We start from the raw sequence: 17,899 nt of genomic DNA on the forward strand, positions 1-17,899 counted from the left end.
TAACCACCAATCCCTACCCTGCTTCTCCTGGTAACCACCAATCCTTACCCTGTTTCTCCTGGCAACCACCAATCCTAACCCTGCTTCTCCTGGTAAGCACCAATCATTACCATGCTTCTCCTGGCAACCACCAATCCTTACGTTGCTTCTCCTGGCAACCACCAATCCTTACACTGCTTCTCCTGGTAACCACCAATCCTTACCCTGCTTCTCCTGGTAACCACCAATCCTTACCCTGCTTGTCCTGGTAACCACCAAATCCTACCCTGCTTCTCCTGGTAACCACCAATCCTTACCCTGCTTCTCCTGGTAACCACCAATCCTCACCCTGCTCTTCCTGGTAACCACCAATCCTCACCATGCTTCTCCTGGTAACCACCAATCCTTACCCTGCTTCACCTGGCAACCACCAATCCTTACCCTGCTTCTCCTGGTAACCACCAATCCCTACCCTGCTTCTCCTGGTAACCACCAATCCTTACCCTGCTTCTCCTGGTAACCACCAATCCTTACCCTGCTTCTCCTGGTAACCACCAATCCCTACCCTACTTATCTGGCAACCACCAATCCTTACCCTGCTTCTCCTGGCAACCACCAATCCTTACCCTGGCAACCACCAATCCTTACACTGCTTCTCCTGGTAACCACCAATCCTTACCCTGCTTCTCCTGGTAACCACCAATCCTTACCCTGCTTGTCCTGGTAACCACCAAATCCTACCCTGCTTCTCCTGGTAACCACCAATCCTTACCCTGCTTCTCCTGGTAACCACCAATCCTCACCCTGCTCTTCCTGGTAACCACCAATCCTCACCATGCTTCTCCTGGTAACCACCAATCCTTACCCTGCTTCACCTGGCAACCACCAATCCTTACCCTGCTTCTCCTGGTAACCACCAATCCCTACCCTGCTTCTCCTGGTAACCACCAATCCTTACCCTGCTTCTCCTGGTAACCACCAATCCTTACCCTGCTTCTCCTGGTAACCACCAATCCCTACCCTACTTATCTGGCAACCACCAATCCTTACCCTGCTTCTCCTGGCAACCACCAATCCTTACCCTGGCAACCACCAATCCTTACCCTGCTTCTCATGGTAACCACCAATCCCTACCCTACTTCTCTGGCAACCACCAATCCTTACCCTGCTTCTCCTGGCAACCACCAATCCTTACCCTGGCAACCACCAATCCTTACCCTGCTTCTCCTGGTAACCACGAATCCTTACCCTGCTTGTCCTGGTAACCACCATTCCTTACCCTGCTTCTCCTGGTAACCACGAATCCTTACCCTGCTTCTCCTGGTAACCACCAATCCTGACCCTGCTTCTCCTGGTAACCACCAATCCTTACCCTGCTTCTCCTGGTAACCACCAATCCTCACCCTGCTTCTCCTGGTAACCACCAATCCTTACCCTGCTTGTCCTGGTAACCACCAATCCCTACCCTGCTTCTCCTGGTAACCACCAATCCTTACCCTGCTTATCCTGGGAACCATCAAACTTTACCCTGCTTCACCTGGCAACCACCAATCCTTACCCTGCTTCTCCTGGTAACGACCAATCCCTACCCTGCTTCTCCTGGTAACCACCAATCCTCACCCTGCTTCTCCTGGTAACGACCAATTCTTACCCTGCTTCTCCTGGCAACCACCAATCCTCACCCTGCTTCTCCTGGTAACCACCAATCCTTACCCTGTTTGTCCCGGTAACGACCAATCCCTACCCTGCTTCTCCTGGTAACGACCAATCCCTACCCTGCTTCTCCTGGTAACCACCAATCCTCGCCCTGCTTCTCCTGGTAACCACCAATCCTTACCCTGCTTCTCCTGGTAACGACCAATTCTTACCCTGCTTCTCCTGGCAACCACCAATCCTTACCCTGCTTCTCCTGGTAACCACCAATCCTTACCCTGCTTCTCCTGGCAACCACCAATCCTTACCCTGGCAACCACCAATCCTTACCCTGCTTCTCCTGGTAACCACCAATCCTTACCATGCTTGTCCTGGTAACCACCAATCCCTACCCTGCTTCTCCTGTTAACCACCAATCCTTACCCTGCTTCTCCTTGTAACCACCAATCCTTACCCTGCTTCTCCTGGTAACCACCAATCCTTACCCTGCTTCTCCTGGTAACCACCAATCCTACCCTGCTTCTCCTGGCAACCACCAATCCTAACCCTGCTTCTCCTGGTAACCACCAATCCTTAGCCTGCTTCTCCTGGTAACCATCAATCCTACCCTGCTTCTCCTGGCAACCACCAATCCTTACCCTGCTTCTCCTGGTAACGACCAATCCCTACCCTGCTTCTCCTGGTAACCACCAATGCTCACCCTGCTTCTCCTGGTAACCACCAATCCTTAGCCTGCTTCTCCTGGTAACCATCAACCCTACCCTGCTTCTCCTGGCAACCACCAATCCTTACCCTGCTTCTCCTGGTAACGACCAATCCCTACCCTGCTTCTCCTGGTAACCACCAATGCTCACCCTGCTTCTCCTGGTAACCACCAATCCTTACCCTGCTTCACCTGGCAACCACCAATCCTTACCCTGCTTCTCCTGGCAACCACCAATCCTTACCCTGCTTCTCCTGGTAACGACCAATCCTTACCCTGCTTGTCCTGGTAACCACCAATCCTTACCCTGCTTCTCCTGGTAACCACCAATCCTTACCCTGCTTCTCCTGGCAACCACCAATCCTTACCCTGCTTCTCCTGGTAACCACCAATCCTTACCCTGCTTCTCCTGGCAACCACCAATCCTAACCCTGCTTCAACTGGTAACCACCAATCCTTTACCCTGCTTCTCCTGGTAACGACCAATTCCTACCCTGCTTCTCCTGGCAACCACCAATCCTTACCCTGGCAACCACCAATCCTTACCCTGCTTCTCCTGGTAACCACCAATCCTTACCCTGCTTCTCCTGGTAACCACCAATCCTTACCCTGCTTCACCTGGCAACCACCAATCCTTACCCTGCTTCTCCTGGTAACCACCAATCCCTACCCTGCTTCTCCTGGTAACCACCAATCCTTACCCTGTTTCTCCTGGTAACCACCAATCCTTACCCTGCTTCTCCTGGCAACCACCAATCCTTACCCTGCCTCTCCTGGCAACCACCAATCCTTACCCTGGCAACCACCAATTCTTACCCTGCTTCTCCTGGTAACCACCAATCCTTACCCTGCTTGTCCTGGTAACCACCAATCCTTACCCTGCTTCTCCTGGTAACCACCAATCCTTACCCTGTTTCTCCTGGTAACCACCAATTCTTACCCTGCTTCTCCTGGCAACCACCAATCCTTACCCTGCTTCTCCTGGCAACCACCAATCCTTACCCTGGCAACCACCAATCCTTACCCTGCTTCTCCTGGTAACCACCAATCCTTACCCTGCTTGTCCTGGTAACCACCAATCCTTACCCTGCTTCTCCTGGTAACCACCTATCCTTACCCTGCTTCTCCTGGCAACCACCAATCCTAACCCTGCTTCTCCTGGTAACCACCAATCCTTACCCTGCTTCTCCTGGTAACGACCAATTCCTACCCTGCTTCTCCTGGCAACCACCAATCCTTACCCTGGCAACTACCAAGCCTTACCCTGCTTCTCCTGGTAACCACCAATCCTTACCCTGCTTCTCCTGGTAACCACCAATCCTTACCCTGCTTCACCTGGCAACCACCAATCCTTACCCTGCTTCTCCTGGTAACCACCAATCCTTACCCTGCTTCTCCTGGCAACCACCAATCTTTACACTGCTTCTCCTGGCAACCACCAATCCTTACCCTGGCAACCACCAATCCATACCCTGCTTCTCCAGGTAACCACCAATCCTTACGCTGCTTGTCCTGGTAACCACCAATCCTTACCCTGCTTCTCCTGGTAACCACCAATCCTTACCCTGCTTCTCCTGGCAACCACCAATCCTAACCCTGCTTCTCCTGGTAACCATCAATCCTTACCCTGCTTCTGCTGGTAACCACCAATCCTTACCCTGCTTCTCCTGGCAACCACGAAACCTTACCCTGGCAACCACCAATCCTTCCACTGCTTCTCCTGGTAACCACCAATCCTTACCCTGCTTGTCCTGGTAACCACCAATACCTACCCTGCATCTCCTGGTAACCACCAATCTTTACCCTGCTTCTCCTGGTAACCACCAATCCTTACCCTGCTTCTCCTGGTAACCACCAATCCTTACCCTGCTTCTCCTGGTAACCACCAATCCTTACCCTGCTTTTCCTGGCAACCACCAATCCTAACCCTGCTTCTCCTGGTAACCACCAATCCTAACCCTGCTTCTCCTGGTAACCATCAATCCTTACCCTGCTTCTCCTGGTAACCACCAATCTTTACCCTGCTTCTCCTGGTAACCAACAATCCTTACCCTGCTTCACCTGGCAACCACCAATCCTTACCCTGCTTCTCCTGGTAACCACCAATCCCTACCCTGCTTCTCCTGGTAACCACCAATCCTTACCCTGTTTCTCCTGGTAACCACCAATCCTTACCCTGCTTCTCCTGGCAACCACCAATCCTTACCCTGCCTCTCCTGGCAACCACCAATCCTTACCCTGGCAACCACCAATTCTTACCCTGCTTCTCCTGGTAACCACCAATCCTTACCCTGCTTGTCCTGGTAACCACCAATCCTTACCCTGCTTCTCCTGGTAACCACCAATCCTTACCCTGTTTCTCCTGGTAACCACCAATCCTTACCCTGCTTCTCCTGGCAACCACCAATCCTTACCCTGCTTCTCCTGGCAACCACCAATCCTTACCCTGGCAACCACCAATCCTTACCCTGCTTCTCCTGGTAACCACCAATCCTTACCCTGCTTGTCCTGGTAACCACCAATCCTTACCCTGCTTCTCCTGGTAACCACCTATCCTTACCCTGCTTCTCCTGGCAACCACCAATCCTAACCCTGCTTCTCCCGGTAACCACCAATCCTTACCCTGCTTCTCCTGGTAACGACCAATTCCTACCCTGCTTCTCCTGGCAACCACCAATCCTTACCCTGGCAACTACCAAGCCTTACCCTGCTTCTCCTGGTAACCACCAATCCTTACCCTGCTTCTCCTGGTAACCACCAATCCTTACCCTGCTTCACCTGGCAACCACCAATCCTTACCCTGCTTCTCCTGGTAACCACTAATCCTTACCCTGCTTCTCCTGGCAACCACCAATCCTTACACTGCTTCTCCTGGCAACCACCAATCCTTACCCTGGCAACCACCAATCCATACCCTGCTTCTCCTGGTAACCACCAATCCTTACGCTGATGTCCTGGTAACCACCAATCCTTACCCTGCTTCTCCTGGTAACCACCAATCCTTACCCTGCTTCTCCTGGCAACCACCAATCCTAACCCTGCTTCTCCTGGTAACCATCAATCCTTACCCTGCTTCTGCTGGTAACCACCAATCCTTACCCTGCTTCTCCTGGCAACCACGAAACCTTACCCTGGCAACCACCAATCCTTCCACTGCTTCTCCTGGTAACCACCAATCCTTACCCTGCTTGTCCTGGTAACCACCAATACCTACCCCTGCTTCTCCTGGTAACCACCAATCTTTACCCTGCTTCTCCTGGTAACCACCAATCCTTACCCTGCTTCTCCTGGTAACCACCAATCCTTACCCTGCTTCTCCTGGTAACCACCAATCCTTACCCTGCTTTTCCTGGCAACCACCAATCCTAACCCTGCTTCTCCTGGTAACCACCAATCCTAACCCTGCTTCTCCTGGTAACCATCAATCCTTACCCTGCTTCTCCTGGTAACCACCATTCCTTACCCTGCTTCTCCTGGTAACCACCAATCCCTACCCTGCTTCTCCTGGTAACCACCAATCATTACACTGCTACTCCTGGTAACCACCAATCCTTACCCTTCTTCTCCTGGCAACCACCAATCCCTACCCTGCTTCTCCTGGCAACCACCAATCCTAACCCTGCTTCTCCTGGTAACCACCTATCCTACCCTGCTTCTCCTGGTAACTACAATGCTTACCCTGCTTCTCCTGGTAACCACCAATCCTTACCCTGCTTCTCCTGGTAATGACCAATCCTTACCCTGCTTCTCCTGGCAACCACCAATCCTAACACTGCTTCTCCTGGTAACCACCATCCTTACCCTGCTTCTCCTGGTAACCACCAATCCTTACCCGTGCTTCTCCTGGCAACCACCAATCCTTAACCCGCTTCTCCTGGTAACCACCAATCCCTACCCTGCTTCTCCTGGTAACCACCAATCCTTACCCTGCTTCCCTGGCAACCACCAATCCTTACCCTGGCAACCACCAATCCTTACCCTGCTTGTCCTGGTAACCACCAATCCTTACCCTGCTTCTCCTGGTAACCACCAATCCTCACCCTGCTTCTCCTGGTAACCACCAATCCTTACCCTGCTTCTCCTAGTAACCATCATTCCTTACCCTTGTTCTCCACGTAACCACCAATCCTTACCCTGCTTCTCCTGGTAACCACCAATCCTTACCCTGCTTCTCCTGGTAACCACCAATCCTTACCCTGCTTCTCCTGGTAACCACCAATCCTTACGCTGCTTGTCCTGGTAACCACCAATCCTTACCCTGCTTCTCCTGGTAACCACCAATCCCTACCCTGCTTCTCCTGGCAACCACCAATCCTAACCCTGCTTCTCCTGGTAACCATCAATCCCACCCTGCTTCTGCTGGTAACCACCAATCCTTACCCTGCTTCTCCTGGCAACCACCAATCCTTCACCCGCTTCCTGGTAACCACCAATCCTTACCCTGCTTCTCCTGGTAACCACCAATCCCTACCCTGCTTCTCCTGGTAACCACCAATCCTTACCCTGCTTCTCCTGGTAACCACCAATCCTTACCCCGCTTCTCCTGGTAACCACCAATCCTTACCCTGCTTCTCCTGGTAACCACCAATCCTTACCCTGCTTTCTCCTGGTAACCACCAATCCCTACCCTGCTTCTCCTGGTAACCACCAATCCTTACCCTGCTTCTCCTGGTAACCACCAATCCTTACCCTGCTTCTCCTGGTAACCACCAATCCTTACCCTGCTTCTCCTGGTAACCACCAATCCTTACCCTGCTTGTCCTGGCAACCACCAATCCTTACCCTGCTTCTCCTGGTAACCACCAATCCTTACCCTGCTTCTCCTGGTAACCACCAATCCTTACCCTGCTTCTCCTGGTAACCACCAATCCTTACCCTGCTTCTCCTGGTAACCACCAATCCTTACCCTGCTTCTCCTGGCAACCACCAATCCTTACCCTGCTTCCCCTGGCAACCACCAATTCTTACCCTGCTTCTCCTGGTAACCACCAATCCCTTACCCCTGCTTCTCCTGGTAACCACCAATCCTTACCCGCTGCTCCTGGTAACCACCAATCCTTACCCTGCTTCTCCTGGTAACCACCAATCCTTACCCTGCTTCTCCTGGTAACCACCAATCCCTGCTTCTCCTGGCAACCACCAATCCTTACCCTGCTTCTCCTGGTAACCACCAATCCTTACCCTGCTTGTCCTGGTAACCACCAATCCTTACCCTGCTTCTCCTGGCAACCACCAATCCTTACCCTGCTTCTCCTGGTAACCACCAATCCTTACCCTGCTTCTCCTGGTAACCACCAATCCTTACCCTGCTTCTCCTGGCAACCACCAATCCTTACCCTGCTTCTCCTGGTAACCACCAATCCCACCCCTGCTTCTCCTGGTAACCACCAATCCTTACCCTGCTTCTCCTGGTAACCACCAATCCTTACCCTGCTTCTCCTGGTAACCACCAATCCTTACCCTGCTTCTCCTGGTAACCACCAATCCCTACCCTGCTTCTCCTGGCAACCACCAATCCCTTACCCTGCTTCTCCTGGTAACCACCAATCCTCCCTGGCAACCACCAATCCTTACCCTGCTTCTCCTGGTAACCACCAATCCTTACCCTGCTGCTCCTGGTAACCACCAATCCCTACCCTGCTTCTCCTGGTAACCACCAATCCTTACCCTGCTTCTCCTGGCAACCACCAATCCTAACCCTGCTTCTCCTGGTAACCACCAATCCTTACCCTGCTTCTCCTGGTAACCACCAATCCTTACCCTGCTTCTCCTGGCAACCACCAATCCTTACCCTGCTTCTCCTGGTAACCACCAATCCTACCCTGCTTCTCCTGGTAACCACCAATCCTTACCCTGCTTCTCCTGGTAACCACCAATCCTTACCCTGCTTCTCCTGGTAACCACCAATCCTTACCCTGCTTCTCCTGGTAACCACCAATCCTTACCCTGCTTCTCCTGGCAACCACCAATCCTTATCCTGCTTCTCCTGGTAACGACCAATCCCTACCCTGCTTCTCCTGGTAACGACCAATCCTAAACCTGCTTCTCCTGGTAACCACCAATCCCTACCTTGCTTCTCCTGGTAACCATCAATCCTTACCCTGCTTCACCTGGCAACCACCAATCCTTACCCTGCTTCTCCTGGTAACGACCAATCCCTACCCTGCTTCTCCTGGTAACCACCAATCCTCACCCTGCTTCTCCTGGTAACCACCAATCCTTACCCTGCTTCTCCTGGTAACCACCAATCCTTACCCTGCTTCTCCTGGCAACCACCAATCCTAACCCTGCTTCTCCTGGTAACCACCAATCCTACCCCTGCTTCTCCTGGTAACCACCAATCCTTACCCTGCTTCTCCTGGCAACCACCAATCCTTACCCTGGCGACCACCAATCCTTACCCTGCTTCTCCTGGTAACCACCAATCCTTACCCTAGCTTGTCCTGGTAACCACCAATCCCTACCCTGCTTCTCCTGGTAACCACCAATCCTAACCCTGCTTCTCATGGCAACCACCAATCCTTACCCTGCTTCTCCCTGGTAACCACCAATCCTTACCCTGCTTCTCCTGGTAACCACCAATCCTTACCCTGCTTCTCCTGGTAACCACCAATCCTTACCCCTGCTTCTCCTGGTAACCACCAATCCTTACCCTGCTTCTCCTGGTAACCACCAATCCTACCCTGCTTCTCCTGGCAACCACCAATCCTTACCCTGCTTCTCCTGGTAACCACCAATCCTTACCCTGCTTCTCCTGGCAACCACCAATCCTACCCGCACCACCCACACTGCTTCTCCTGGTAACCACCAATCCTTACCCTGCTTCTCCTGGTAACCACCAATCCCTTACCCTGCTTCTCTTGGTAACCACCAATCCTTACCCTGCTTCTCCTGGCAACCACCAATCCTAACCCTGCTTCTCCTGGTAACCACCAATCCTTACCCTGCTTCTCCTGGTAACGACCAATCCCACCCTGCTTCTCCTGGTAACCACCAATCCTTACCCCTGCTTCTCCTGGTAACCACCAATCCTTACCCTGCTTCTCCTGGTAACCATCAATCCTTACCCTGCTTCTCCTGGTAACCACCAATCCCTACCCTGCTTCTCCTGGTAACCACCAATCCCTACCCTGCTTCTCCTGGTAACCACCAATCCTTACCCTGCTTCTCCTGGTAACCACCAATCCTTCACCCTGCTTCTCCTGGTAACCACCAATCCTTACCCTGCTTCTCCTGGTAACCACCAATCCTTACCCTGCTTCTCCTGGCAACCACCAATCCTAACCCTGCTTCTCCTGGTAACCACCAATCCTTACCCTGCTTCTCCTGGTAACCACCAATCCCTACCCTGCTTCTCCTGGCAACCACCAATCCTTACCCTGTTCTGAACCACCAATCCTTACCCTGCTTCTCCTGGTAACCACCAACCTACCATGCTTCTCCTGGTAACCACCAATCCCTACCCTGCTTCTCCTGGTAACCACCAATCCTCACCCTGCTTCTCCTGGTAACCACCAATCCTTACCCTGCTTCTCCTGGTAACCACCAATCCCTACCCTGCTTCTCCTGGTAACCACCAATCCTTACCCTGCTTCTCCTGGCAACCACCAATCCTAACCCTGCTTCTCCTGGTAACCACCAATCCTTAGCCTGCTTCTCCTGGTAACCATCAATCCTACCCTGCTTCTCCTTGCAACCACCAATCCTTACCCTGCTTCTCCTGGTAACCACCAATCCCACCCTGCTTCTCCTGGTAACCACCAATCCCTACCCTGCTTCTCCTGGTAACCACCAATCCTTACCCTGCTTCTCCTGGCAACCACCAATCCTTACCCTGCTTCTCCTGGTAACCACCAATCCCTACCCTGCTTCTCCTGGCAACCACCAATCCTTACCCTGCTTCTCCTGGCAACCACCAATCCTTACCCTGGCAACCACCAATCCTTACCCTTGCTTCCCTGGTAACCACCAATCCTTACCCTGCTTGTCCTGGTAACCACCAATCCTACCCTGCTTCTCCTGGTAACCACCAATCCTTACCCTGCTTCTCCTGGCAACCACCAATCCTACCCCGCTTCTCCTGGTAACCACCAATCCTTACCCTGCTTCTCCTGGTAACCACCAATCCTTACCCTGCTTCTCCTGGCAACCACCAACCTTACCCTGGCAACCACCAATCCTTACCCCGCTTCTCCTGGTAACCACCAATCCCCACCCTGCTTTGTCCTGGCAACCACCAATCCCTACCCTGCTTCTCCTGGTAACCACCAATCCTTACCCTGCTTCTCCTGGTAACCACCAATCCTTCACCCTGCTTCTCCTGGTAACCACCAATCCCTACCCTGCTTCTCCTGGTAACCACCAATCCTTACCCTGCTTCTCCTGGTAACCACCAATCCTTACCCTGCTTCTCCTGGTAACCACCAATCCTTACCCTGCTTCTCCTGGTAAACCACCAACCTTACCCTGCTTCTCCTGGTAACCACCAATCCATACCCTGCTCTCCTGGCAACCACCAATCCTTACCCTGCTCTCCTGGTAACCACCACTTACCCTGCTTCTCCTGGTAACCACCAACCTTTACCCTGCTTCTCCTGGCAACCACCAACTTACCCCTGCTTCTCTGGCAACCACCAATCCGTACCCTGCTTCTCCTGGTAACCACCAATCCTTACCCTGCTTCCCTGGTAACCACCAATCCTTACCCTGTTTCTCCTGGTAACCACCAATCCTTACCCTGCTTCTCCTGGCAACCACCAATCCTAACCCTGCTTCTCCTGGTAACCACCAATCCCTACCCTGCTTCTCCTGGTAACCACCAATCCTTACCCTGCTTCTCCTGGTAACCACCAATCCTTACCCTGCTTCTCCTGGCAACCACCAATCCTTACCTGCTTCTCCTGGTAACCACCAATCCTTACCCTGCTTCTCCTGGTAACCACCAATCCTTACCCTGCTTCTCCTGGCAACCACCAATCCTTACCCTGCTTCCGCAACCACCAATCCCTACCCTGCTTCTCCTGGTAACCACCAATCCTTACCCTGCTTCTCCTGGTAACCACCAATCCTACCCTGCTTCTCCTGGTAACCACCAATCCTTACCCTGCTTCTCCGGCAACCACCAATCCTTACCCCTGCTTCTCCTGGTAACCACCAATCCCAACCCTGCTTCTCCTGGTAACCACCAATCCTTACCCTGCTTCTCCTGGTAACCACCAATCCTTGCCCTGCTTCTCCTGGCAACCACCAATCCTAACCCTGCTTCTCCTGGTAACCACCAATCCCTACCCTGCTTCTCCTGGTAACCACCAATCCACCCCTGCTTCTCCTGGCAACCACCAATCCTTACCCTGCTCTCCTGGTAACCACCAATCCCCACCCTGCTTCTCCTGGTAACCACCAATCCACCCTGCTTCTCCTGGCAACCACCAATCCTTACCCTGCTTCTCCTGGTAACCACCAATCCTTACCCTGCTTCTCCTGGCAACCACCAATCCTTACCCTGCTTCTCCTGGTAACCACCAATCCTTACCCTGCTTCTCCTGGCAACCACCAATCCTACCCTGTTTCTCCTGGCAACCACCAATCCCTACCCTGCTTCTCCTGGTAACCACCAATCTTCACCCTGCTTCTCCTGGTAACCACCAATCCCTACCCCTGCTTCTCCTGGCAACCACCAATCCACCTGCTCCTGGTAACCACCAATCCTTACCCTGCTTCTCCTGGTAACCACCAATCCTCACCCTGCTTCTCCTGGTAACCACCAATCCCACCCGCTTCTCTGGTAACCACCAATCCCCACCTGCTTCTCCTGGCAACCACCAATCCTTACCCTGCTTCTCCTGGGAACCACCAATCCTGCTCTCCTGCAACATCTCACCCTGCTTCTCCTGGTAACCACCAATCCTTACCCTGCTTCTCCTGGTAACCACCAATCCTTACCCTGCTTCTCCTGGCAACCACCAATCCTTACCCTGCTTCTCCCGGTAACCACCAATCCTCACCCTGCTTCCCCTGGTAACCACCAATCCCTACCCATGCTTCTCCTGGTAACCACCAATCCCTACCCTGCTTCTCCTGGTAACCACCAATCCTTACCCTGCTTCTCCTGGTAACCACCAATCCTTACCCTGCTTCTCCTGGTAACCACCAATCCTTACCCTGCTTCTCCTGGCAACCACCAATCCTACCCTGCTTCTCCTGGTAACCACCAATCCTTACCCTGCTTCTCCTGGTAACCACCAATCCCTACCCTGCTTCTCCTGGTAACCACCAATCCTTACCCTGCTTCTCCGGCAACCACCAATCCCCTACCCTGCTTCTCCTGGTAACCACCAATCCTTACCCTGCTTCTCCTGGCAACCACCAATCCCTACCCTAGCTTCTCCTGGTAACCACCAATCCCTACCCTGCTTCTCCTGGTAACCACCAATCCTTACCCTGCTTCTCCTGGTAACCACCAATCCTTACCCTGCTTCTCCTGGCAACCACCAATCCTTACCCTGCTTCTCCTGGTAACCACCAATCCCTACCCTGCTTCTCCTGGTAACCACCAATCCTCACCCTGCTTCTCCTGGTAACCACCAATCCTTACCCTGCTTCTCCTGGCAACCACCAATCCTTATGCCCTGGCAACCACCAATCCACCCCTGCTTCTCCTGGTAACCACCAATCCTTACCCTGCTTGTCCCGGTAACCACCAATCCCTTACCCTGCTTCTCCTGGTAACCACCAATCCTTACCCTGCTTCTCCTGGCAACCACCAATCCTTACCCCTGCTTCTCCTGGTAACCACCAATCCTTACCCTGCTTCTCCTGGTAACCACCAATCCTCACCCCTGCTTCTCCTGGTAACCACCAATCCTTACCCCTGCTTCTCCTGGTAACCACCAATCCCTACCCTGCTTCTCCTGGCAACCACCAATCCTTACCCTGCTTCTCCTGGCAACCACCAATCCTTACCCTGCTTCTCCTGGTAACCACCAATCCTTACCCTGCTTCTCCTGGCAACCACCAATCCTCACCCTGGCAACCACCAATCCTTACCCTGCTTCTCCTGGTAACCACCAATCCTTACCCTGCTTCTCCTGGTAACCACCAATCCCTACCCTGCTTCTCCTGGCAACCACCAATCCCCACACTGCTTCTCATGGTAACCACCAATCCTTACCCTGCTTCTCCTGGTAACCACCAATCCTTACCCTGCTTCTCCTGGCAACCACCAATCCTACCCTGGCAACCACCAGATCCTACCCTGCTTCTCCTGGTAACCACCAATCCTTACCCTGCTTGTCCTGGTAACCACCAATCCTTACCCTGCTTCTCCTGGCAACCACCAATCCTTACCCTGCTCCCTGGAACCACCAATCCTAACCCTGCTTCTCCTGGTAACCACCAATCCTTACCCCTGCTTCTCCTGGTAACGACCAATCCCTACCCCTGCTTCTCCTGGCAACCACCAATCCCCACCCTGCTTCTCCTGGTAACCACCAATCCTACCCTCCGCTTCTCCTGGTAACCACCAATCCCTACCCTGCTTCTCCTGGTAACCACCAATCCTTACCCTTCCTGGTAACCACCAATCCTACCCTGCTTCTCCTGGTAACCACCAATCCTTACCCTGCTTCTCCTGGTAACCACCAATCCTTACCCCTGCTTCTCCTGGTAACCACCAATCCTTACCCTGCTTCTCCTGGTAACCACCAATCCTTACCCTGCTTCTCCTGGCAACCACCAATCCTCACCCCTGCTTCTCCTGGGAACCACCAATCCTTACCCTGCTTCTCCTGGTAACCACCAATCCTTACCCTGCTTCTCCTGGTAACCACCAATCCCACTCCCGCTGCTCCTGGTAACCACCAATCCACCCTGCTTCTCCTGGTAACCACCAATCCCCCCCGCTTCTCCTGGTAACCACCAATCCTTACCCTGCTTCTCCTGGTAACCACCAATCCTTACCCTGCTTCTCCTGGTAACCACCAATCCTTACCCTGCTTCTCCTGGTAACCACCAATCCTTACCCATGCTTCTCCTGGTAACCACCAATCCCTACCCTGCTTCTCCGGTAACCACCAATCCCTACTCCTGGCAACCACCAATCCTTACCCTGCTTCGCCGGTAACCACCAATCCTTACCCTGCTTCTCCTGGTAACCACCAATCCTTACCCTGCTTCTCCTGGTAACCACCAATCCTACCCTGCTTCTCCTGGTAACCACCAATCTTACCCCTGCTTCTCCTGGTAACCACCAATCCTTACCCTGCTTCTCCTGGCAACCACCAATCCTTACCCTGCTTCTCCTGGTAACCACCAATCCTTACCCTGCTTCTCCTGGTAACCACCAATCCTCACCCTGCTTCTCCTGGTAACCACCAATCCTACCCTGCTTCTCCTGGTAACCACCAATCCCTACCCTGCTTCTCCTGGTAACCACCAATCCTTACCCCTGCTTCTCCTGGTAACCACCAATCCTTACCCTGCTTCTCCCGGTAACCACCAATCCTTACCCTGTTTCTCCTGGCAACCACCAACACTCCTGGCAACCACCAACCCACCCTGCTTCTCCTGGTAACCACCAATCCTTACCCCTGCTTCTCCTGGTAACCACCAATCCTTACCCTGCTTCTCCTGGTAACCACCAATCCTACCCTGCTTCTCCTGGTAACCACCAATCCTTACCCCGCTTCTCCTGGCAACCACCAATCCTTACCCTGCTTCTCCTGGTAACCACCAATCCTTACCCTGCTTCTCCTGGTAACCACCAATCCCTACCCTGCTTCTCCTGGTAACCACCAATCCTTACCCGCTCTCCTGGTAACCACCAATCTCTACCCTGCTTCTCCTGGTAACCACCAATCTTACCCTGCTTCTCCTGGTAACCACCAATCCTTACCCTGCTTCTCCTGGTAACCACCAATCCTTACCCTGCTTCTCCTGGCAACCACCAATCCTTACCCTGCTTCTCCTGGTAACCACCAATCCCGCACCAATCTCCCTGCTTCTCCATGGTAACCACCAATCCCTACCCTGCTTCTCCTGGTAACCACCAATCCTTACCTGCTTCCTGGTAACCACCAATCCTTACCCTGCTTGTCCTGGTAACCACCAATCCTTACCCTGCTTCTCCTGGTAACCACCAATCCCTACCCTGCTTCTCCTGGCAACCACCAATCCTTACCCTGCTTCCCTGGTAACCACCAATCCTTACCCTGGTTTCTCCCGGTAACCACCAATCCTCACCCTGCTTCTCCTGGCAACCACCAATCCTTACCCCTGCTTCTCCTGGTAACCACCAATCCTTACCCTGCTTCTCCTGGTAACCACCAATCCTTACCCTGCTTCTCCTGGCAACCACCAATCACCTGGCAACCACCAATCCTTACCCTGCTTCTCCTGGTAACCACCAATCCTTACTCCTGCTTCGTCCTGGTAACCACCAATCCTTACCCTGTTTCTCCTGGTAACCACCAATCCTTACCCTGCTTCTCCTGGTAACCACCAATCCTTACCCTGCTTCTCCTGGTAACCACCAATCCCTACCCCTGCTTCTCCTGGCAACCACCAATCCTTACCCTGCTTCTCCTGGTAACCACCAATCCTTACCTGCTTCTCCTGGTAACCACCAATCCCTACCCTGCTTCTCCTGGCAACCACCAATCCTTACCCTGCTTCTCCTGGCAACCACCAATCCTTACCCTGCTTCTCCCGGTAACCACCAATCCTACCCTGCTTCCCTGGTAACCACCAATCCCCACCCTGCTTCCTCCTGGTAACCACCAACCACCCGCTTCCCTGGTAACCACCAATCCTTACCCTGCTTCTCCTGGTAACCACCAATCCCACCCTGCTTCTCCTGGTAACCACCAATCCCTACCCTGCTTCTCCTGGTAACCACCAATCCTTTACCCTGCTTCTCCTGGCAACCACCAATCCTTACCCTGCTTCTCCTGGTAACCACCAATCCCTACCCTGCTTCTCCTGGTAACCACCAATCCCTACCCTGCTTCTCCTGGTAACCACCAACCTTACCCTGCTTCTCCTGGCAACCACCAATCCTTACCCTGCTTCTCCTGGTAACCACCAATCCCTACCCTGCTTCTCCTGGTAACCACCAATCCTTACCCTGCTTCTCCTGGTAACCACCAATCCACCCCTGCTTCTCCTGGTAACCACCAATCCTCACCCTGCTTCTCCTGGTAACCACCAATCCTTACCCTGCTTCTCCTGGTAACCACCAATCCTTACCCTGCTTCTCCTGGTAACCACCAATCCCTTACCCTGCTTCTCCTGGCAACCACCAATCCTTACCCTGCTTCTCCTGGCAACCACCAATCCTTACCCTGCTTCTCCTGGTAACCACCAATCCTTACCCTGCTTCTCCTGGTAACCACCAATCCCTACCCTGCTTCTCCTGGTAACCACCAATCCTCACCCTGCTTCTCCTGGTAACCACCAATCCCTACCCTGCTTCACCTGGCAACCACCAATCCTTACCCTGCTTCTCCTGGCAACCACCAATCCTTACCCTGCTTCTCCTGGTAACCACCAATCCTTACCCTGCTTCTCCTGGTAACCACCAATCCCTTACCCTGGCAACCACCAATCCTTACCCTGCTTCCCTGGTAACCACCAATCCTTACCCTGCTTCTCCTGGTAACCACCAATCCCTACCCTGCTTCTCCTGGTAACCACCAACCTCACCCTGCTTCTCCTGGTAACCACCAATCCTTACCCTGCTTCCTCCTGGTAACCACCAATCCCCACCCTGCTTCTCCTGGTAACCACCAATCCTTACCCTGCTTCTCCTGGTAACCACCAATCCTTACCCTGCTTCTCCTGGTAACCACCAATCCCTACCCTGCTTCTCCTGGTAACCACCAATCCTACCCTGCTTCTCCTGGTAACCACCAATCCTTACCCTGCTTCTCCTGGTAACCACCAATCCCTACCCTGCTTCTCCTGGTAACCACCAATCCCACCCTGCTTCTCCTGGTAACCACCAATCCTTACCCCTGCTTCCCTGGTAACCACCAATCCTTACCCTGCTTCTCCTGGTAACCACCAATCCTACCCCTGCTTCTCCTGGTAACCACCAATCCCTACCCTGCTTCTCCTGGTAACCACCAATCCTACCCTGCTTCTCCTGGTAACCACCAATCCCTACCCTGGCAACCACCAATCCCACCCTGCTTCTCCTGGTAACCACCAATCCTCACCCTGCTTCTCCTGGTAACCACCAATCCCTACCCTGCTTCTCCTGGTAACCACCAATCCTTACCCTGCTTCTCCTGGCAACCACCAATCCTTACCGTTCTCCTGGTAACCACCAATCCTCACCCTGCTTCTCCTGGTAACCACCAATCCATACCCTGCTTCTCCTGGCAACCACCAATCCTTACCCTGCTTCCCTGGCAACCACCAATCCTTACCCTGCTTCTCCTGGTAACCACCAATCCCTACCCTGCTTCTCCTGGTAACCACCAATCCTTACCCTGCTTCTCCTGGTAACCACCAATCCCTTCCCCTGCTTCTCCTGGTAACCACCAATCCTTACCCTGCTTCTCC

The sequence above is a fragment of the Salmo salar genome, chromosome ssa13 (genome assembly GCF_905237065.1).
Source record: "Salmo salar chromosome ssa13, Ssal_v3.1, whole genome shotgun sequence".
NCBI lineage: Eukaryota > Metazoa > Chordata > Actinopteri > Salmoniformes > Salmonidae > Salmo > Salmo salar.